Below are 24,467 nucleotides of genomic sequence, written 5' to 3' on the forward strand. Positions count from 1 at the left end.
TATATAGGAACAGAAACAGGTGGTAAGCGTACGTTGGAGTTAGCATGATTACCGTGTTGATACTGAGAAGGTACCGAAGAAGAAGAATTAACTTTCGAAAATTGCGCCAATTTACCGTCAATTCGAGACATAGCAGAGAAGTATTTATTTTCAACTTCTTCTCTATTTTCTGTGTGCAAATCAGCATTTTTGTGAGTGTCTATCTTATTACAAATATCATTATAATTATTAAATGCATTAATTAAGTGAATTCTTCTATGACTTAGTTCAAATGTTTCAGTTTGACTATCGAGAAAATTGCTTATCCAATTCAAATTTCGTTCAAGTGATGATTTGCATGTACCAATCTCCCTCTTCAGTGCGTCCATAATTAAAATATACCAAAATTTAAAAAAAATTAAAATATTGATTGTCCAGTGACAATCTGTAAATATTGTGATTTTAACGGTATTACACAAAGAGAGATCGTGGTTGAAAATAGAGTGAGTAAAGTGAGTATGTAGTGTAAAAAGAAATAAAAATTATGCAAAATATTTAAAAAAGAGATGAGCAGATATATATAAAAAATAAAGAGTAAACAAATAAATTGTCCTTTAAAGCACATGCCTACACAAACTTATTGAGTGAAAGATAATATGTGGAGTAATATTTAAGGAAATAAAATAAAAGTTCATAAAGTTTTTTTTATTATTGCGATGTTACCTTAGTATGCGTCAAGAAAGCGTTGTTCTTGAAGAATGGGACTGTGTCAGCGTGGCGGCGGGCAGCGGGAGCAGAACCAGGCCGAGGTGGAGGCGATCAGCGGGACAGCAACGGTCCAAGTTGAAGGCGGTCAGCGGGACAGCAAACGGTCCAAGGTGGAGGCGGTCAGCGGGACAGCGACGGTCCAAGTTGGATGGCAATCAGCGTGAGAGCAACGGTGCAAGGTGGGGTCGATCAGCGAAACAGCAACGGTCCTAGGTGGAGGCGGTCAACGGGACAGCAACGGTCCAAGGTGGAGGCGATCAGCGGGACAGCAACGGTCCAAGGTGGAGGCAGTCAGTGGGACAGCGACGGTCCAAGGTGGAGGCGATCAGCGGGACAGCAACGGTCCAAGGTGGAGGCGGTCAGCGGGACAGCGACGGTCCAAGCTGGAGGCGATCAGCAGGACAGCAACGGTCCAAGGTGGAAACGTTCAGCGGGACAGCAATGGTCCAAGGTGGAGGCGATCAGCGGGACAGCAACGGTCCAAGGTGGAGGCGGTCAGCGGGACAGCGACGGTCCAAGCTGGAGGCGATCAGCAGGACAGCAACGGTCCAAGGTGGAAACGTTCAGCGGGACAGCAATGGTCCAAGGTGGAGTCGATCAGCGGGACAGCAACGGTCCAAGGTAGAGGCGGTCAGCGGGACAGCAACGGTCCAAGGTGGAGACGGTCAGCGGGACAGCAATGGTCCAAGGTGGAGTCGATCAGCGGGACAGCAACGGTCCAAGGTGGAGACGGTCAGCGGGACAGCAACGGTCCAAGGTGGAGTCGATCCGCGGGACAGCAACGGTCCAAGGTGGAGACGGTCAGCGGGACAGCAATGGTCCAAAGTGGTGGCGATCAGCGGGACAACAACGGTCCAAGGTGGAGTCGATCAGCGGGACAGCAACGGTCCAAGGTAGAGGCGGTCAGCGGGACAGCAACGGTCCAAGTAGAGGTAATAGGATCACCGGAACAGCCGATAACGATTCGATTCAATTTCAACACCGCGAGCCTTGCTTCTGGGTATGCAGACGATTCTTTGAATCGTCCCACCAGGGGTACCAAATTATGTGTAGGACGCTTCACCTGTGGTAAAAGGACCTGGTGAATATCTCCTGTCCTTCACACAAGAGGGGAACCAGCTTCTATAGTGGTTGATATAATTAGACTCTGATATTCTTTGTCGAGTCGAAGCAAGGTGTAAATCGGTGTTGAAATGATTAAAATACGTGTGAGATAATTAGTTTATTTAACACAAACACTAATATTTACAAGTATCGTACAAAATAATTATTATTGTTTTTACTACAACAAAAAAACATACATAAATTTGCTATGTGCAATTGACAGTAAAGTGAACCGCGATTTAAGAGTGAAACATGTGATTAGTAACAAGTGAGAGAAGATTCGCGTGAAAAACCGTGTAATGCGATAGGAAAATACGAGACGTGAATACTTTCAGAGTTGAGCGAGAGACGCGACCGATTAGCTCGGTAGTTGACGAATAAGTGATTGAGAGACGAGAGACTAAAAACGACTTAGGCATAAGGATTCCTTTTTCCTTTGGGTCCCCAAAAAGAAGTGGAACTCATTCATCAATGTCCTATGCGTGTCTAATTTACGTTCAGAAATAAACAGAAGGTTTAATTTAGTCCAGTAACGACAAAGGCCTTTATTGGTTTAAGGATACATAAATCCGACAGCAAGACAGCTTCACACATTGTCAAGTTGAAAGAATTGTTCTTAATTTCGATCCAAACCCTGGGAACCGGATATATCTTAACCTAGAATGTTTTCGTAGTGCACGGGTCCTTGTATCGCCGACTGAAATGGGAGGCCACGGGACAAGCAAATGTTTTCTCGGAATTGGTTAATTTTGGAAGCTACAAAGGGCAGATGTGTTCGTTTGAAATTATCAATGATTCGACGAATTTTATTAAGATTCTTATATAAGTAGAAATGATAATTAGCTTTATGTTAGAAAATCTAACACTTGAATATTCATCACTACCGTAGCGTTGCCTTTGTCAGCTGGAAGCACGATGATTTCTTTGTTGTTCTTCAAATTATGTAAGGCTTCTTTCTCTTCCCGTGTTAAATTTCTTTTTGGTGGTTTAGCTGTTCTTAATATTTTTGATACGTCTTGGCGTATGATCTCGGCTGTTTCTGCTGGGAGATTAGTAATTGTAGTCTCTACCTCAGTAATGATGTTTTCTACGAGAATGTATGTAGGTGCAACAGCAAAATTGAAACCTTTTGCAAGAACACTATTCGTGGCTTCATCCAGTGTCAGATTTGAAAAGTTATATACTAAATTGTTTGTTTCTATTTGTGGATTTTCTTTCTTTTTTGGCCGCTGTTGTAGTAACAAATTTTCAAACTTTTTAATTTGTTTGGTCTTAGTGAGATCAGCATCTGTTTCTGCTCGAAAGTTTGTCAGTTGTTCAAAGAAATTCCATAGTGTTGGATGGATTGTGTTACTTAGTTTAAGATGCAGCTGTAATGATTCTGCATTCATTTTGTCGATGTCTCGTCTGGTATCATGGATTGCCTCTCTAATAAGCGCCAGGCTTGCTCTTCTTAAGATGTTTTTAGTTTTATAGTTGTTTTTGTGAAAAGTGAGCTTCATACAAGTCGGTATAATGCTTTCGTCACGGCAGCGTTCTAAAAACGTAAGGTTGCATAACAACGTCCTTCGTTTCGATCGTAGTTTTTCGTATCTTCTGATGTCTGGTAGAATTTCCTCCCCGTAGAGGTTAATTATGTTACACTTGAAGTTTCCGCGGGAGCTATATGTAGCTAAATGTGATCTCACTAAGACCAAACAAATTAAAAAGTTTGAAAATTTGTTACTACAACAGCGGCCAAAAAAGAAAGAAAATCCACAAATAGAAACAAACAATTTAGTATATAACTTTTCAAATCTGACACTGGATGAAGCCACGAATAGTGTTCTTGCAAAAGGTTTCAATTTTGCTGTTGCACCTACATACATTCCCGTAGAAAACATCATTACTGAGGTAGAGACTACAATTACTAATCTCCCAGCAGAAACAGCCGAGATCATACGCCAAGACGTATCAAAAATATTAAGAACAGCTAAACCACCAAAAAGAAATTTAACACGGGAAGAGAAAGAAGCCTTACATAATTTGAAGAACAACAAAGAAATCATCGTGCTTCCAGCTGACAAAGGCAACGCTACGGTAGTGATGAATATTCAAGACTACGAAACAAAAATAAACGACATCTTAAATGATACAACATATCAAAGCATCTCGTCAGACCCGACAACCTATCTAGAGAAAATAACAAAAGCCAAGATCAAAGCCTCAAATACCAATAAAGAACAACAGGTCCATCTCATACCTAGAGAGAAGTCATCTAGATGCCCAAAATTTTACGGCCTACCCAAGGTACACAAGGCAGGATTACCACTGCGACCAATTGTGAGTTCCATCGGATCTCCCTTACAACCGCTGGCGAAATTTTTGGCCCAACAGCTGCAACCATTCGCGGAAGAAGCGGATTCTTACGTCAAGAACGCGAGCCACTTCATCGAGCGTATAAAAGGTATGACTCTTGAGCCGGGACATTTGCTAGTCAGCTTCGATGTTGTCTCACTTTTCACGAATGTTCCTATAGATGAATCACTGGACATCATAAGCAAAAAGTATCCAATATCACCGGATACACTAAACCTAACCAAACACTGTTTAAATAACACTTATTTCATCTATAAGGAACAAAGATATAAACAAATTGAGGGAGCACCGATGGGTTCTCCACTGTCACCAGTAATAGCGAACTTGTTTATGAAGGAAATAGAACAGCGGGCAATAGAAACAGCTGAATACAAACCCAAACTGTGGCTTAGATACGTGGATGACACTTTTATTATCTGGACCCACGGAGAAGAAAAACTAAAGGCTTTTTTAGAACACATCAACAATATCCACCATAAAATTCAGTTTACCATGGAACTGGAAGAAAACGATCAAATTCCATTCTTAGATGTGTTAATAATAAAGAAACAAGACGGACACATAGGCCATACAGTGTATCGGAAACCGACACATACCGATAGATATCTAAATGCTGCTTCACACCACCATCCTGCACAATTGCATTCAGTCATCAAAACCTTGATTACAAGATCCGAAAGACTGACAGACCAAGAACATCAAAATGAAGAAATGCATAACGTGAAAACAGCGTTAAGAAAAAACGGCTTCTCAACATACAACATCGAAAAAGCTCAAAATGCTCGAAGAAGAGATAAGGACCCTACAGAAGACAATAAGCCGATCGGCAAAACCATTCTGCCATATGTGAAGGGTACGACAGAGAAAATAGGGAGAGTGCTGAGAAAACACAACATAGAAACGATATTTAATACGGACATAAAGATCTCAACTATTTTACCAACACCAAAGACCAAAATATCGTTAGAAAGCCAAGGTGTATACGAGATTCCGTGTGGGGATTGTGGAAAGTCGTACATTGGACAGACCAACCGAAGAATCCAGGTAAGACGAGAAGAACACCGAAATGCTATCGAAAGGGGAGAAACCACGTCATCCCTGGCTCAACATGTCGCAAATACAGGACACACAATAAACCTGAACCAAACAACGATGTTAGCTAACATCGAAATAAAAAGAAAACGGGAAATCAGAGAATCGATAGAAATTGAAAGAAATCCCAACGGCTTAAACCAAAGAGATGATGCGCAACGGCTTCCTACAACTTGGAAAACGGTATTGAAGAAAAAGACCAAAATAAATCAGGCCGCAACATCCACGCGTAACATCCCGCCGACGACTGCAACCTACACCGGACCAATAACAAGAGCCAGAGTTCGCGCAGGGCAAGCAGCATCAGGATCAACTACATAAGCGACGGTATCGTGAGTAAAAATTCAGTTTACTTCAAGCAGCAGCGAGAAGCGGAACTACCTGACTTGACAATGGCAAGTGAGATCTTGCCGAAACGTCGTCAAAATAATGGTTTTTATCAAAACCAAAATTATTCAACGCGGAGTCAAACCCGGAAAACAACAGAAAGCATATATATATATATATATATATATATATATATATATATATATATATATATATATATATATATATATATATATATATATATATATATATATATATATATATATCAATCGGTTTTAAAACGTCTTGCACGTTGTCCGATGCCTAATTTCCATGACACTCTATCATCCCATTGGCCCTCTCTAAGATCTCTTGCGCTCATAGCCTTCGTTACTCCCTCTCTCCAAGATTTCTTGGGTCTTCCTCTCTTTCTGCGGTTTGGTGGTACCCATTGCATAATTATTTTAGGGAGTCTTGAGTTATCCATCCTCTGGACGTGTCCGTACCATATCAGCTGTTTTCTTTCTATGTCTGTTGTTAGAGAGCCGTCAACCCCCATTCGCTGTCTTATGTCATCATTACGTATTCTCTCTCTGCGTGACACTCCTACTGATCTTCTAAAAGCGTCCATTTCTACTGCCTCCAGTTTTCTTCTGTTGTTTTCGGTTATCCGCCAAGTTTCTGCTCCGTACCATAGACTGCTTTTAATAAGAGATTCGTAGATATTGTGTTTTCTTCTTTTTCCTATTTCATGATTCCACAGTACGCTGTTTAGACAACCTATTGTTTTTCTGGATTGTGTTATTCTTCTCTTTATTTCTTCATCATCTTTCCCCGTTGTGTCAAAAACGATTCCTAGATATGTGTAATGGTCGCAGGGCATGATGATTTCATTATTTTCTAATGTGATGTTCGATAATTCGGTACCTATTGGCAGGTATTTTGTTTTTTCTGTATTAATTTCTAGTCCCCACTTTCTATACTCTTCTTGTAATTTCCTTGCCATGTACTCTAAATCATCTTTATCGTTTGCTATAACAACCTGGTCATCAGCAAACTGCAATGTATATAAGCAAATCTCTCCAAGGTCTACGCCCATGCCTCTGCATTTTCGTTTCCACTCTTTCAATGCTTTTGCAACATATATTTTAAATAAGGTCGGTGATACACAACACCCCTGACGTAGACCTTTATTAACCAGGAAGCTTTGCGGTAATCTGTTTCCAGTTGTTATTTGTGATGTTGACCCTTCATACAAATTTCTTAAGGCTTTTATTAAGGTGACACTAATATTCGTCTGTCGTAACACGTTCCAGAGTTTGTTTACAGGAACTGTATCGTACGCCTTCTGCAATTCAATAAACATGAGGTGGGTTTCTTGATTTGTGCTTAATTTTTTTTCTATTAGTTGTTTGAGGCAGAAGATATTATCAGTACAGCTTCTTCCTGTTCGAAAACCGGATTGTTCTTCTTCCTCTTGGTCTTTGTACTCCTTCTCAATGCGGTCTCTAATTATTCGTCCATACAAACGGCTGAATGTACTAGTCACTGATATCCCTCTATAGTTTTCACATTTAAGCTTATCTCCTTTCTTATGGATCGACAGAATATAAGCAATTTTCCACTCGTCGGGTACGGGAGAACCATTTATAAATTGATTTATGCACCAAGTGACGGTTTCAAACAATTTTTGTGATGCACATTTTATTAGTTCGGCTGGGATATCCCCTGGTCCTGGAGACCTACCGTTTTTCAGTTCTTTTATAGCTTTTCTAATTTCTGTCACTTGTATTGTTATATCTTCTCCTTCAATGTTAACCTCTGTTGGTGATTGAGTTAAGTATTCGTCCCTATTTTCTGTCAGTAGTTCCCCATAGTACTTTTCCCATTTTTGTGTGGATATTAATTGAATGTTTGTGCTCTTCCTTTCGTTAGTTCTTATTTTATTGAGGAACTTCCATGTTTCTGTACATTTTCTGCCTCCCAGGTAGGTATTAATTTCCTGGCACTTCTTATCCCACATTTCTCTTTTTGCTTTTACTGTTGTTCTTCTTGTTATTCTTTTGAGTTCCAGGTATTCATCTCTATCTTTTTGTTGTTTATTGCTCAGCCATCTGATATACGCTTGCTTTTTCTCTTCTACGAGTGCTTGTATTTCTTTGTTCCACCATAGTTTTTCACTTTGTCTTTGAGTGTTAAAGCCGAGTGCTTCTTCTGCAGCTTTTTTAACGCTAACGACTACGTTTCTATATACCTCCTCTACTGTTGATGTTTCTGTTATATTCATTAGTTTGCCATCCAGTCTTTGTTGATATAGTATTCTTGTACTCTCTTGGGTCAAACTATCCAAATTATAACTTCTTTTTTCCAAAGTTTCTTTTTGTTGGGGTTGACAATTTGTTTGATTATGTGTTATTTTATATCTAAATGGACAGGTTACTTTTGATTTTACGACATAATGATCTGAACCACATGTTATTCCTCTGTATGCTCTTGTGTCCTGTACTTGCATATTAGTATTTTGTTTTATGATGACATAGTCTATAATTGATTTTAAATTTCTTGTAGTTTGGGTCCAGGTGTACTTGTGTACATCTCTATGTTTAAAAAATCCATTGGTTATTTTTAATTGATGGTTTTCACATATTTCAATTAGCCTCTCACTATTATCATTCTGGTTTATTTCTCCGTAGGGACCTACCACCTTATTAGGGAGTTTTTGTGCACACAAATACGTAAACGTAACGCATCTTTTTGACATATACGCTTGCGCATTAATGGTTGAACTCCCGTATCGCGATACGTATTACCTAAGGTCACGGGCTGGTACGTTAGGTTCATACGCATCCCTATCGAGCCGAAAGTCACCGAATGCACACGAGGATCTTGACCGATTACCTACCAAATGAACATTTCATCAGCGTACTACCCGTTTATAAACATTTTAAGGTTATATTGGTTATTATTGGTTTAGTCTATTTGAGTAAAATTATTCTGTGTTTGTAATTGGAACTTCATAATAGATTTAAAATTTTATTGTTTTTAAGTTGTCTATTAATAAAGCAAAACAAACAAATCTTGTATTAATTTAAGAAATACAGTGATCACCACAATTAATAACTAGATAAACAAATGACCTAGTTTCAGTAAAATTTTCAAATAAATATTACCACACTATTTACATTATACCTACTGGAATTCTGATGTAGGTATACAATAATTTACAACTAAAAAGTAGGTATAAACAAAAATAAAAAATTTTTAACCTAATAATATTTTTATATTTAAATAGAAGCAATTAAAACCATACAATTTCATCATTCATTTATCTTTTTTTACATTTGTATATTAATTGTATATTGTGTGAACATTGTTTTATTTTTTTGAATGTCAACGGAATTTAAAAATGACTTTACGATTTGCTTTACGTTACGTTAAGGCAGTTACAAAAACTACCTATTTTAACATTCATCCTCTACGACACGTTAGTTGCTTTACGTATACGGAGATGCGTACGTTACGTAGCAACAAAAACTCCCTATTATCTACTTTACGACCTACCCTACTGTTCAGGTCTCCCATAACTATAAATTCTCTTCTATTTCCAATTTTCGTAATTTCGTCGTTAACTTTAGCAAAGAACTCATCTTTGTTTGTGTAAGGTTCATCATCACTGATTGCATAAATCCCAAGTATTGTAATAGGTGTTTCTTTTATCGTTATGTTTACTCTTATTATATGTTCGTCTATTGCTTCAACGTCAGTGATTTTATGTTTATGTTTTTTGTGTATTAGAACGGATACTCCTCTTCTCGCTCTCTCGTGTTTTGAAACTCCGCTGAATATATGTACATAATTGTTTACTTTTTCTATACCTATTCCTTTCTTCTTTGTTTCGGTTAAGACAACTATATCCATATCTAGTTTTTTAATTTCTTCAGTTATTTCTTCCATCTTTCCGCTGATACTCTGCACATTCCAGGTGCCAATGTTCATAATCCTTTTCCGTTGCCGAAGTCGCTTATTATTTAATCCGTCCGAGATTCCGAGGCAATCTTTAGACTTTTTGGTATTTTTCTAATTTTTACAAGTGACAGGGAACCGGCCTGACGTCTTAACCGCCTACCTGGAGGACCGGGTAATTTGTAATCAAGGTTTTCTTCCTTTAGATTGGTTGTCTTACAGGACTAAAGAGCCCAATCTGCTCCTTTTCTTTCGCCGTCGATGTTTCTTCGTCAACCAGAATCCACAACCGCCCATTTTAGATCCGATTTTGCAGTGGTATGCCGAAAAAACAGGCCTGCCACTTCCGCCATTGACGCCGAACCGAAGATCCTCTTCTACGCCGTCTCCGCCGTTGTGGTCTTCACCCGTATCCCTGGGCAGGGGTCCGCGTTATACCCCACAGAACTGGGTCCCTACCTGAACTTCGCCACCTGTTCACTCCGGCCTACTGAAGTGAGAGGTGCCCACCCCCGCGACATGGACGCGTCAGGTAGGAATTACCCATGTGAGTGTTAGAGAAGATGGCTCTAACTCTCCATGGGCCGAGTTAATGAACATGTATGATCCCATGCTCAAAGGCTAACCATAATAAAAACTAATGTAAAACTATGTGACGTCACGGGTCGTTTGAACTATTTTATACCGCAGAAGACTTTAAATATGTATTTCTAAGTTATTACGAGTTTTTGAAGCGTGAAGTTTTGGAAATCTCATTTTTAAACAAAACTGAACATTATTATGCAATAAAAAAATGTTCAAGTCCCCTATTGAATTACCTTTCAAATGAGCTAGCACACGACCCCTATTATTCTTATTTAAAAAATCAACCATTACGTCATCACGCCAAGACGGATGTCACTAGTATGATATATTTGCCAAAAAATTTAGGTTTTAGACAAAAATTAGAGTTTCTTTCCAAAATCGCTAACTCACGAAATAATCAATTTATTCCATTTGGCTTTGCCACACTGTATGTCCTCCAAATATATTTTCGCAAACCAGCAACGCAACAGCCGCATTTAAAAGCAGTGTCAACAGCCGTTAGAATCTGTACATGTATAGCCACTACAAAGGCTCTTGATGCAATTGATTGGGCTACAGTTTTATTTATAACTAGCTGACCCGGTGAACTTTGTTGCACCTTATGTACCTTATGGAATTAGATAATGTGTCATAATTCAATAACTAAAAATTAACAGAACCAAAAAAATATTCAAAAATATTACGTGGAAAAAATTGAATCTCCATGTACAAAACCTGTAGACAATGAACCGGGATGGGGAAAATTTGCTAGGCATTTTGGGCAGCATAAGAGTCTATAACTTAAATAGTAAAAAACATTATGCCGTAGAAAGTATTATGCCGTCACTTTTTAGTGGCACATGCATCGACGCACTGTGGTTACAAATGCCGAAAACGTGGTCTTGAACCTTTAAAAGCGTATATGGTTCATACACTTCGGATTTACCTTGGTATTTAAGGGTTTTTGGCATCGCTGATTATTAATCTGACATTTCTTTTAAACAAAATGGCGGATCAAAAATGGAGGAAAATATTTAAAATATCAATGAAAACGCAATATTTTTAAAAAATTCAGTAATTTAAGGTCGCTTATTACAAATCTGACATTTTTTTGAAAATAAATGACGGATCCAATATGGCGTAAATAAATTCAAAATTTTTAGTTTAAACGCATATTTTTTTAAAACTTTATATTATAAGAAACCCTTAAAATTGCTGATTACGCATACAGTTTCGGTTTGAAGTACAACGTTCAGAACCTTTTACTTATGTACAACCGCCAGTACATATTCCTGTTATGTAGAACCGCCTCAGAGTTATGTACTTTTTGAATATATCTGTACAAAATTTTGATTATTTTAACTATACATACATATTTTTACTGTTTATTTATTAACAAATTTTATGCACTCATTTTTAATCAATCTTAAGTCAACTTACATCTTACATACTTGAAAAAGAAGAATCTGCTTTATAGCGATAAAATTGATAAATTACAAAACAGTTTACAGCGTTTGCAAAACACGCGTTTTTTCACTTTCACTGTCAACCAAGATAACGTCGTACATGATTCACTTGTCCCTGAGATATGAATAAGAATACATCCGGTAAGATTTTTATACCTACGTATTACTACTCTACGATAGTAAGTGAAAAAAAAAAACTGTAAACATGAAAATCTCTTGATAGGACTTTTTTTATCTCATGATTACGTTTTCAGCATTTGTCACCACTATGCCAAATCATAATCCGCCACCGTCAAACTTTTATTTTTAATTTAAACCTTAAAATTTTATATATTAATTAATTATGAAAATAACAACAAAATAATATCAATCATAGTTTAATCTAATGGCACTGTAGATGACAATCTCATTGGAAATTGAACACGTTTAAATTGAATTGGCATATCGGATATATTATATCGATTACAGTTGTCCATTTACTTTAGTTAATTACGCATATCTTGAAAGTAAAAAGTAATCGGTCAACAACGGTCGAAGATAAAAGATTCAGTCTGCCTTGGATTTTACTGTAAATATTCGCACCAAGATGTTTTGAATAGATTGGGACATTTATCAATCGGGGTGCATGTTGCGGTTAGTTTGAGTCTATGTGAAATAGTGTGGTAGGTACTTGTGAGAGTAGCTAATGCTCGTGCAAAGGTACCAAAAGCATCCACACGATTAACTTCTTCGTGAAATACACGCGCTTTTTCAAGATAAACCGCTAAATAAATAACTGCTGAATCCCGTTAATGAATTTTTATTTTATAGTTTTTGTTAACTGGATTAACATTCATATTGGCATTTTCAACTTAGACACAGCCGTATTATTACCTTTCTTCACATACTTGCAAAAATGTATTTACTGCTCTTCACCTAACTGAAGAACCCAACATTAACATGAGCACTTAATGTCTCGCTCAGCAAAGGCTAATATGGTACCAACCAACGATTGTCAATGGTATTGGTATTTTTAATACCTACATGATAGGATAGTCTTCGATATTTTTGTGATAGTTAGTAAATGTTTGTCCAAAAAAATAAAAAAAAATTATGGGGGCCAAGCCCCTTTTTACTTAGTTTGGTCGTACCAACTCTTAAACCTTCCCAGGTTTATGTACAACAACTTTTATTAAGGTCATCATATGATCATAGTTTGTGAGTCTATAAGGTACATACATATGGTAGGGGAGCCCAAGCGGGGATTTTTGCAGTTACTCGAGCGCGTCAGATTATCATATGGGGAGAAACCTGGTACCATGCAGATGTACCTCTACCATATATTTGCTCTTAAGATAAGTCAGATTAAGATAAGGTAAGTTAAGTACATGCAAGAGAGCGTATATTTCAAAAATCTGAAGATTTGGGCAGGGCGTAAGGAAATGGGTGAGTCGCAAAGTTTCACAAGAAAAAAACGAATATTTCGCGAAATGAAAGACAGATCGAAAAACTAAAAAATATGTGCTCAATATTTTTTAAAAATCTATCGAATGATACCAAACGCGACTTCCCACGGAAAGGGGTGGGGGTAAACTTAATATTTTAAATACGAATCCCGTGATATTTCGCGAAACGACCATCAAATCGAAAAACTGTAAAATACACATATTCAATATTTTAAAAAAATCTATCGAATGTCACTAAACACGACCCCCCACGGAGGTGGGGTTACTTCAAAATCATAAATTGAAGCCCCATTTTTTTTATTGCAGATTTGGATTCCTTACGTAAAAATAAGTAACTTTGATTTGAAACATTTTCTCGAATTATGGATAGATGGCGTTATAATCGGAAAAACGATTGTTGGAAATGGAAAATTAGATTAAAAAATGCCAAGCGCCCACTAAAATGGAAAATTTTACTTAACTTTTTTTGGTTTTAGGACCTACTCTTCACAACCCAATAGGTCCCCATCACGCTCGAGTGACTGCACATTTAACATACTTTGCTCCCCTACTAATACATACAAACATTCATTTTTATTTATATAGATAAATATAATTACATTTAATTGTACTTAAGGCGTTCTCGTTATTTTTTACCTTTCAACAAATTTTGTGGTATATTAAATACTACTAATCACTACAAATAGAGTATTATTTATAGTGACAAAACAATTAAAAATTAAATTACGTCTCTTCCTAAAAATATCCCTAGACTTTTCTGGTGTGTGTTATTTTCAATAAGTTCTCACAGGGTTTCAAAGAATATTTTGTTTATCTGTTTTTGATGCACTTTCTGAATGCACAAATATTCCAATAATCTTAAAAACGTGATCTTTCCACGTAATAGATATTCTAATAATTATTCTCTCATTTTTCGTAAAGATATATAAATATGTAATAAAGTAATTTTCACTTCGAAACCTTTTCATAACAAAGGTATTTTTTATAACTTTATATAAATTCAATTCTCGAGAAAATACATTTTCTCAGAAGTTATTTATTCATGCCCTTTTACAGAATTAATATGCAAAAATATAAAGTAAGCCAAAATTACCATTTGTACTTCTCTGCATATCCTGCATAATTTAGTTGTTGAATTATTCACAGTGCCTACTTTTTCCTGCTGTTCAAGTGCATGTCCTTTTCATTTGCTCTCGAAAATGCATGCAGCCGTTCTTTTATTTGGTATGTCATTATATAGTACTAATCGACCTTTGAAGCAATTTAAAAGCTTTATCTCTATTTAAAGGTTACACTTTTATATACTTAACTAAAAAGTCTTAAGGTCACATGGGCCTGCTATTAACAATGTTTGAATTTGAAAAGTTGGGCATATATTAGAATAAAAATAATATAATTTTAAAAGTCTTAAGGTCACATGGGCCTGCTATTAACAATGTTTGAATTTGAAAAGTTGGACATATATTAGATTAAAAATAATATTAATATCCGACTGGTATATTATTTGACAAATAATAATCAGATGAATTCGAAGTCAGATATAACGCCCTAGGGCGTTATTAAATTTTAATAACTAGTTAAATACTGTCAAGTTGGCAAATAATAACCTAAGTAAAACTATGTTTACCACAGTTACGTTACGACCGTAAATGTACTTATTTGAAAACTAATTAATTCAAAATTCATTAAAAGTTTTTTCATATAAAGAATAATTTCGTCGGACATTAAACGTTGAAGGTACCACGGGTATTATACTGCCGTGCTAGGCCCAAAGGCGGTAACTAACATTTCACAAAATGGTGGCAAAATCGATTTCAAAATTGAGTGCTAAAATTTTGGCCCGTAAGGGATTTATGGACTAGCTAATAGTTTTTATGCATGGGTATATGCCCCAGTTTATTAAGGGAACCATTAATTATATTTTAAAACAAAGTTTTATATAAAAAGAGGTAGATACCGCTAAAACGTTTTATCAAAACTTACTATAAAACTAAGCCTATTAGCGGTATGTGGTTTACAGTTGTGATTGATATGAAATAAAAAGCTTTTCTGTGTATTACAGTTTATTAAATTGAAAGAATTAAAGTACTATTAAATGTTATTATTTTGTTAAGCTGCAATATGACAACAACAAATTGACAATATTTAGTTGTAGTTATATCGGTTTCTTTGAAGAGTCAATAAATACATATTGGTTCATTAATATTAATGTTCTATTTGTGATTCAATATAGACAATTTAATAGACCACCAAACAACATAATTTGTGTCTGGTACATATACAAAACCTATTTAGTATTACAATACAATGGTATTACCTCATAATTTAAATTTTTATAAAATCTTTTATAGTACGTCTAATAATTTGGGCAGAACTGTACTTATACTAAACATAATTCGTTCAGATTGTTATAGATGTTTAAACATCTGCTGAAGCGTTTTAAAGAATTCTTCAACTGTGAATGTGATTGTAAACCATACTTTTGACTTTCTCAGCTATTTTTATTTTGTTTCTTAGCGACAAAGGTTTGCTATTTTACGACAGGCCTGAGTTATTATAGGGCTTCAAGATTTTTATGATCGCCGACACCTGCCCTAATATTATTATGGGTATATATGGGGTTATATTATTGGGTATTTCACAATATTATATTTGGGAAAATACCATAATTTACAGTAACTAGGGCAAATTTTAACATTTTATTAGTTTATTGTACAAACTAGTTATATGTTATGATTAAAATATGATGACCACTGTCTTTTAGACCGAAAAATAGCTAATTATGGGATATATAAAATTTTTAAAATATGCAAACAAATTTTTGGATTATTATCCAGGTACCTGACGCATTCTTAGAAAATTTATAAAGGAATAAAACCAGCATTTTTGTATAAAACTTAGGTAAAGAATTCTCAAAAGATGAAATAAAGATATCCCAAATCTACAATCCCGTATCTATAATAGCATTGTATAACTAGACTACTTATTATAGACATTATCTAGTTAAACAATGATATTAGCTTGTATTTAAACAAAAAAAAATGCAATCAATGGGACTGCTAATTCTAATCCCATGTACGACCAACAAAGGGTTTAAACATACAGAAAACTTTAAGTATGAAACAAACCTTGAGCCTGTATAGGCTGAACATAGTTTTTTTTTCACCTCTTGTAATTGCTTTACAATAAATGTTTCTCTTTCTACAATATTGTCTTCAGTGGTTTCACCTCGTGTTTCACAACTCTTACTCGACTCTACTTGATTTTCTAAAAAAACATAATACCTATTTTAAATCTCTTTTTCTAAAAATGTTTGTGGACAGCGTATGGATATATTATTAAGTTTTTAAAACCTAATTAAAAAAAAGACATATTTTTTAAATATGAAAATCTCTTACCGCCTAATTCAAGATATAAAAAATCATCCACTTGGCGCAGATTCATATTGTTTAGGACAACATAATTTGGTTAATTCTTGAAATATTATAAACAAAAATGAAAATACATTTCAATAGATATAATAAACTCGAAAATTTCTTACCATCCTCGCTAATTATTTCTTTTACTTACACAACTCTTTTAACTAACACAATAATTTAACCTTGTAAAGTTAGGCCGAATTTACTTTTGTAATACTAAGGCGATTTGGCGGTTTCTAAATGTAGGCGTAGCATTCTTGAAAGTAGATTAGCGGTAAGTGCAATATTCTAAGGTATATGGAGGGCAACTGTAGCAGATACCGTCAAAACGCCATAGTATTTAACATTTGCCGCCAAATGGCTTAGTATTTTAACTGAAAAGTGTAGATACCGCTAACAAAATTGCAATTTTATTTAAAATATAATGCTTCTACAACTCCAAAGACTTTATAAAAATATACTAATTACCCTATTTTACCTAAAAATACAAAAATCTCATTTTCGATAAAAAATCAGTTCCCGCCTTTGGGCTTAGCACGGCAGTATAGATAATAACGCTTTCGGTCAACGTATATACCTCGGGCCAGAGGCCCTCGGTACATACACCATTAACATCAAGCCTTATAATACTATCCTTATAATACCCTTTTTACTTTAATAACTATTTTAAAATTAAATACAGTTTATGCATAAGAAAATTATTATATAGGTATGCATATATAAAACAAATAAAAAATATTTTAGTATTGTGTTTATGGGACAGAGACATAATTGTTGGTGTAATTAAAATTACATGTCTTAAATGAACTATTGTTTAACGTTTCGATTTACACTCAGGAAATCGTTCTAAGAAACTTAAAAGGAAATTAAATCTGATAAATAGGTAGGTACTGCGAAAGTCCTAATAACCTGATCTTTTTGGGTTACGTGTATCTCCCTTTAAATTTTGGCCTTTATCTTAAGGCATCTAGTAATCTGTAGTGGAAAAACGTTGTTTGAGATTATGTTACCAGCAAGTACCAATTCTTACTGTTTTTTGTGTATTGTTTTTTGTTAGTTTTTGTGATTTTTTATGTAGATGCGATTGTTGAAAACGAATCATATTCAAAATTAAAATTAAATTCTATTATCAAATTTTTAAATTTAACAATAATCTATTTAATAGCTTAAGGGTCGGTTGTTCGAACGCTAATCAAAAGTGCAATCAACTGATCATTATCAAGTATTTAATTACTATAAAATTAATTTATACCTTCTTTATTACCTACTTAGAAAATTGATTATAATCAACTGATTGACGTACGAACTACGGATTTTGTTATTTGATGTCACTTTAGTTTTGCTGTAATTCATTTTTGTCCAACTTTACTGACTTCTTGGTGTAGTTGTTTTATCAATATTAAGGACGATATCGTCAGCGTATTCTTATGGTATTCTTATGTAGTCATTCTTATGGTAGGGGAGCCCAAGCGGGGAATTTTTGCAGTTTCTGGAGCGCGTCACATTATCACATGGGGAGAAACCTTGTACCCTGTAAATGTACCCTTACCTTATATTGGCTGTTAATACAGGGGAGTTCGGTAAAGGCGGTTCGAAAAAAAATCTATCCTATAAAAAACTCGAAATCGTCAGGTTAAGATAAGGTAAGTTAAATACATGCAAAACAGTATATATTTAAAAAATCTGATGATTTGAGCGGGCCGTAAAGAAATGGGTGAGTCACAAAGGTTCACAAAAAAAAGCGAACATTTCGCGAAATGAACGTCAGATCGAAAAACTGAAACATAACTTGTTCAATATTTTTCAAAAATCTATCGAGTGATACCAAACACGACCTCACACGGAGAGGGATGGGGTAAATTTAAAATTTTAATTACTAATTCCGTGATATTTCGTGAAATGAACATCAGATCGAAAATCTGAAAAATACATGTATTTAACATTTTTGAAAAATCTATTGAATAACACCAAATACGACTCCCCACGGAGGTGGGGTTGGGAGGATAATTTAAAATCGTAAACAGGAGCACCAATTTTTTATTGTCGATTTGGATTCCTTACGTAAAAACAGAGATGGGCATCGACACGTCGACTTTAATTGTCGACACAGACGTGTCGACAATGTCGAGAACGTGTCAACAATGTCGACAATGTCGACAATGTCAGCAACGTGTCCATAATGGAAAAAAGTGAGGTTATGTTATGAAATTATTCAGTTGTAAACTTTGAATGTGATCTGATCTGATCAGAATCAAAATGAGTGGCACAAAACTGAATAAAAACTATGATATATTATCATTCAAAGTATTAAAGATAGAAGGAAAGCACGCGGCTAAATGTTGTGTATGTGGAAATGTGATAAAAAATACAGCTGCAGCAAGATTGCAAAGTCACAGGTAAGAAGAAATATTTTAATTAATTTTAGCTGGATAGCTATAGAGATTTATTCTCTGAAATTGATATTTGTATCGGCTGATAACTAACCCCGTCCCGTACTTTCATTTTAAGAAACGTCTGCAAGTTAGATCGTGGCAATGGTAATCAATCCAATAATGAAATGTCGCATGTTTCGATATACGAAAATACTGGCTCAGACACAGGTTTTACACCTACAGTTAATCCACAAGTGAGTATATAGGACGTATGTTCTACTACATATTTAGCAGGGGCGGATCTAGAAAAAATTTTGGGGGGAACTTTTTGAAATTACATTTATCTATAATATAAAAATGAATCGTAAAATGTGTTCGGAGCCGCATAACTCAACAACGCATGGATCACCATTTCGGTAGTAGTATATTGGAGAAAACATGGCGTCAAAAACCGTATAGCCATCTAACGGCAAGAAGTGAAAATAACGCACTATATATTATTGTAGATTTCTTGATTACTATTTAATTCGAATTCGGAAGGGGACATAAATTGCATCAGTTTTCACCCCAGAATTTGAATTCTGAGGTTTTCACGTTGTTGCATCTCTATATACAGGGTGTCCCATTTAAAAAACACCAAGTTTAGTATTTTACGGCAAAAAACGGATTGGCCTATTGAATTAAGTACAAAACGCTGTATCTATGCCAACTTCTGTATACAGGGTGTCCGTAGATCCGCCCTTCATATTTAGTCACCTTAGAGTTTCTTTTTATTTTGAATTTTAGAATACAACGAACGGTAGTTACGAAGTTATGGAAGATGGTTCGCTAGCTATTGTGACTGGAACTTCACCTGAAAACATGCTAGATGGAATTATAGAAAATTCATTAGATACCGATGCCGCCTTATTGGAATTGGAAGAAAACAATGGTGTAGCAATTCAAGGCACTCATAGTATTGCTGAAAATATGATGTTATCAACTACTGATACTGAGAGTAGTAATTTGACTAACTTAAGTACTCCAACTTCCTCCAGCACAAGCTACACAAGCACGAATAAAAGAAATTTATTCGCTACATCTCAAGCTAGACCAGCCAAAAAATCAAAGAAAATCACCGACTATATGGACATATTACAAGAGTATGAAGAGGAGAAGATAAGCACTGCACTAGCCAAATTTATATTCGGCTGTAACTTACCATTCACTGTGGTAGAATCACCTCTCTTTAAAAATTTTATAAAAACGATCCGTCCTGCTTATTTAGACAAAATTCCTGGCCGGAAAAAACTTTGTACATCGCTTTTAAATAAGTGCTATGAAGACTGTATTGAGATTTCACGTAAAAAAGTGGAAACCGAGTCAGTCATTTTGTGTGACGGTTGGAAAAACTCATCTACTAATTCTAAAACGGTTGTGACAATGTTGCATAGTGCAGACGGAAAAAATGCCTTTCTTGATGCTTGGGATTTAACCACGGAGTCTGAGACTGGAGAAAAACTTGCCGAAATAATAACAGAATCTAAAAAAATTGCAAAAGAAAAATACGTTGTAGATGCGTACGGTATAGTTTCGGATAATGCTAGTGCAATGATTAAAATGGGATCCCTCTTCAAGCACAACATGTGGCACTCTACGTGCAGTAGCCACACCGGCAACCTTTTAGCCAAAGACGTGCTGGATAAAAAGTTAGTCGACAATGTGGTCATTGTCCTCAAAGAATTTAAGCAACCAGATTTAGAAAAAATGATAGTTGATAAGGGAGGGCGCAGAATCAAATTGCCGGCCGAAAAAAGATGGTGCTCTTACCGATATTCTTTCGAAAGTCTCCTAGAAAATCTGGTATATATGAAACAAGTAGCCGCTGTAACGAAAAAAAAGATTAAGCCGAAAGTCAAGGAATTAATCTTCAACGATGAATTTGTGGATGAGATTCAACAGAACATAGAAATTTATGAACCCATTTGTAATCTGATCAATGTTTGTCAGAAATCTGACACATCTGTAGCAGATGCCGTTCATCTGTGGCTCAATTTGAATCTGCCAGATAACCTTAAAGAAAAATTGAAACACAGACAACAAATGGCGTTAAACGTGTACGCATTAACTGCGTACTATCTGCATCCGAAATATGAAAATTCCAAGCTTACGTCAGAGCACACTGGTATAATAACTCAGTTCTTACTCAGAAAGTTGTGCAATCAGGGCATAGAAGAATGGGACAAATTTAACACTAAATCGGGTAAGTCTTTCAGACAAAATTATCGCTCTTTTGATTTTTAATATATTAGGTTTACAATTTCAGGAATATTCTCAACACTTTGGGAAAAAGGAGTTGAAAAGCCTCTAGTATTTTGGCGAGTGGTCAAACTGGAATGCCCAATTCTTGCTAAAATGGCTCTCAGACTTCTAAAAATGCCAGCCTCCTCAGCTCAAATCGAGAGACTCTTTTCAAATTGGGGACACATTCACAGTCTGATAAGAAATAGATTAACGTTCACTAATTCCAAGAAATTGGTACATATTTATGTTTCATTAAAGGGAGAGTATCCTGATAAAAATAGTTATGACCTGGACGAGGAAGAAATTGTAGATATGGACGGGGAAAGTACAACTATTTGATGTATTATTGGTTAAATGTTTTCTTTGGTTAAAAATTAGCAAAACCGCAAAATGTTGTAATATTTTTATTATGCAGTCTCTGCCAAAGCACGAAGAGATTCAACACTGTTTCAGTAATTATTATACTATAATTATTATAATAAAGAGTTAGTAAAATTTAAAAAAAAAAGTAAACGAAATGTTAGGAAACAAGGTAAGGTTTCAATGTACTGAGATATGTTTGATTGTGGTTTTGAATCTTACCTCGTTTACTGACGTTTAGGTTTACGTTTCTTTTTAATTTTTTTAAACCTTTCTGTAAATGTTACGAGTTTACGAGTAACGATAGAAAATTAAAAATCTATGAAAATTTGTTTTGCTGGTTTTTTCTGGTTTTGCATCTATATGGTAATATTTTAGATTCATTACATTGCATTACTCTATCATGAGGTTTGCACATAATAAATTGTCTCTATATGAATCTATTTAAAATTCATTTACACTTGAAAAACCTGCAATCAAACAATTATGGAATATCCTATGAATTTGACAATCGCAAGTTAATAGTGAGGTTAAAAGTTTCAAAAGTTTGAGATTATTTGGTCTCTTTGCAACTTGTTGAAACATTAATGCATACTTTTTCAATAAGTCAGCGCAGCCAGATTAACCTAAAATTTCAAATTAGTGCGCACGGAACGTCATTCTGATCGTTTGCTAATTGTCGACATACTCGACATTGTCGACATTGGCAACAACTTTAAATCACTCGACATCGACATGATTGTCGACATGTCGACAATCGAATTGTCGACATGACATTATCGACACCGCCCATCCCTGCGTAAAAATAAGTAACTTTTATACGAGACATTTTTTCGAATTATGGATAGATGGCGCTATAATCAGAAAAAACGATTGTTGGAAATGGAAAATGAAATTAAAAAATGGAAAACTTAACTTTTTTTGGTTTTAGGACCTACTCTTCACAACCCAATAGGTCCCCATAACGCTCGAGTAACTGCAAATTTAGCATGCTTTCCTCCCCTACTATTTATAGGTGATTTAAGTATTGGCCGTTAATTATGATTCCATATTCTTCCCATTGTAATCTCTTGAAAATGTCTTCTTAGTGCTTCGTTGAAGAGTTTCGGCGAAATTGTCTAACGCCCCTTTTGGTAGGTATGGGGGTATATATTTTGTTCAAGTTGGATCGTAGTTGTGGCCTTACTGTATTTATTAGAGATTTGTTCTGTATACCTGTAATCTACTCTGCTATTGTGTAGTGATTATTTCACTGCCCAGTGTTCTATGGAGTCGAATGCCTTTTCAAAATCTATAGATGCCATATATATGGGTATTTGGTATTCATTTATTTTCCCAATAAGTAACTTCATTGTCACTAGGTGATCACATGTACTGTAGCCTTTTCTGAATCCTGCCTGTTCTTTGGTCTGATAATTGTTGAATTTAGGAGTTAGTCTGTTGGTTAATATTTTAGTTAACAATTTATACATAACATTAAGCAAGGTAATCGGTCTATAATTTTTCAGATCTTTTTGTCTCCTTTTTTTAAACAATAATAGGGTGATTTCTTCATTTCAATTACTGGATATGTTTCGCGTACTTAGTGTTTTGTTCAATAATATATAAGACTTCCCTTGTAATTTTCCGTCATTTTTATTCATCTCCACTGTAATGCCGTCTCTTCCTGGTGATTTATTATTTTTCAGTTCTCTAAGGGCTTTCTTTATTTCTGATTTGCTAATCTCTTGTTGTAGGTCAGAGTTAGCATTTTTTATTTTAGTTTTCAATTTTTGAAGAGTTTCTTGTGTGGGTGGTTGCTTTTCATTATATAAGTCCATGGTACAAAGACGCCTTTGCGTCTTTGTACCATGATATGAAGTCTAAGTAGTACTGTTGTGTTATTGATAATATTTCATATATATCGTTAGTCTCTTCACCCTGAGTATTTTTGATGGCATTAATTTCTGTTTTCCCAGTTTTGGTCGTAAGCACTTCATATTCTTGTTTTGTTGAATTACTTTTTCAACTCGTTCTTCTTGTTTCTTTCTTTTCTCTTCTTTTATCTTTTTCTTGATGCTTTTGTTTATTTTCGAATACTCTGCTGTTGATCTCTTGTTTTGTTGAGCTAGTGTTCTCCGTTTTTCCATTAATGTTTTTATTTCATGTGAGATCCATTCTTGTCTTTCTTTCCCATGGGTACCACTTTTTTCCCGGCTTTCAGTAACGTTTGTATTATAATGATGTTGATTTCGTCAATTCCTTTATTTACGAGTTGATTCTTATCGGGTATGATGTTTTTATTTTCTCTTTATGATGATATCCAATTCTTGAAAAATATAAATAAATTAACAAATACATTCTATTAAAAAATTTAAAAAAAATCTCTTCTCCCAGCGTCTGAAACATATTTTGTGTGTATTTGCAATTGATATTCTTGTTCTTTCTCATGTAAGTCGAGATTTTGTATATCCAACTAGTTGCCTTGTGAGATCTGTTTTGTCCGCTTCGTATTTAGCTTTATTCTCATCTTTTTTTTTACGAAAAAGTAATCTGAGTCACTTTCTGCAACTCTCATGCTATGTGCCTTGATTATATACTAGAGTGCCTTCCATCAGTGAGTGCTTGATCTATCGTGTTACGAGTATTTTCGTCAGTTGAGACCCACGTTACTTTCTGTATGTCTTTCCTTTGTAACCGTGTAATTTTTACTACAATATTAGCAGCTACAGCAAATTCTGCTAATCGTGACATTATTGTTAGTGACATCATATGAACTATGGGTTCCATTCACTGATTTAAGATTCTCTTCCTTGTAAAATTGAAGGATCGTACATTAAGATTTTGACTTCGTGTCAGAGTAATGCCACGTACTGTTCATCTATAAGTTCATAGAATATAATATCTTTGTCGTTTGCATCTGTTTCTTCAGTTGGTGCATGCTCTGATATGAGTTAGATTTGTCCACTTTCCTTTCGGTCTTAACGAGCACCTGCGTTAGTTTATTAG

General features: G+C 35.2%; 1 protein-coding gene across 2 annotated transcripts in view; it reads left to right on the forward strand.

Annotated features, from left to right (window-relative positions):
• LOC114326299 (leucine-rich repeats and immunoglobulin-like domains protein 2) overlaps positions 1 to 24,467 on the forward strand; it is an 831,802-nt gene that overhangs the window by 593,767 nt on the left and 213,568 nt on the right. The window lies entirely within an intron of this gene.

Source organism: Diabrotica virgifera, chromosome 4, assembly GCF_917563875.1.
Source record: "Diabrotica virgifera virgifera chromosome 4, PGI_DIABVI_V3a".
NCBI classification, from domain to species: Eukaryota; Metazoa; Arthropoda; class Insecta; order Coleoptera; family Chrysomelidae; genus Diabrotica; species Diabrotica virgifera.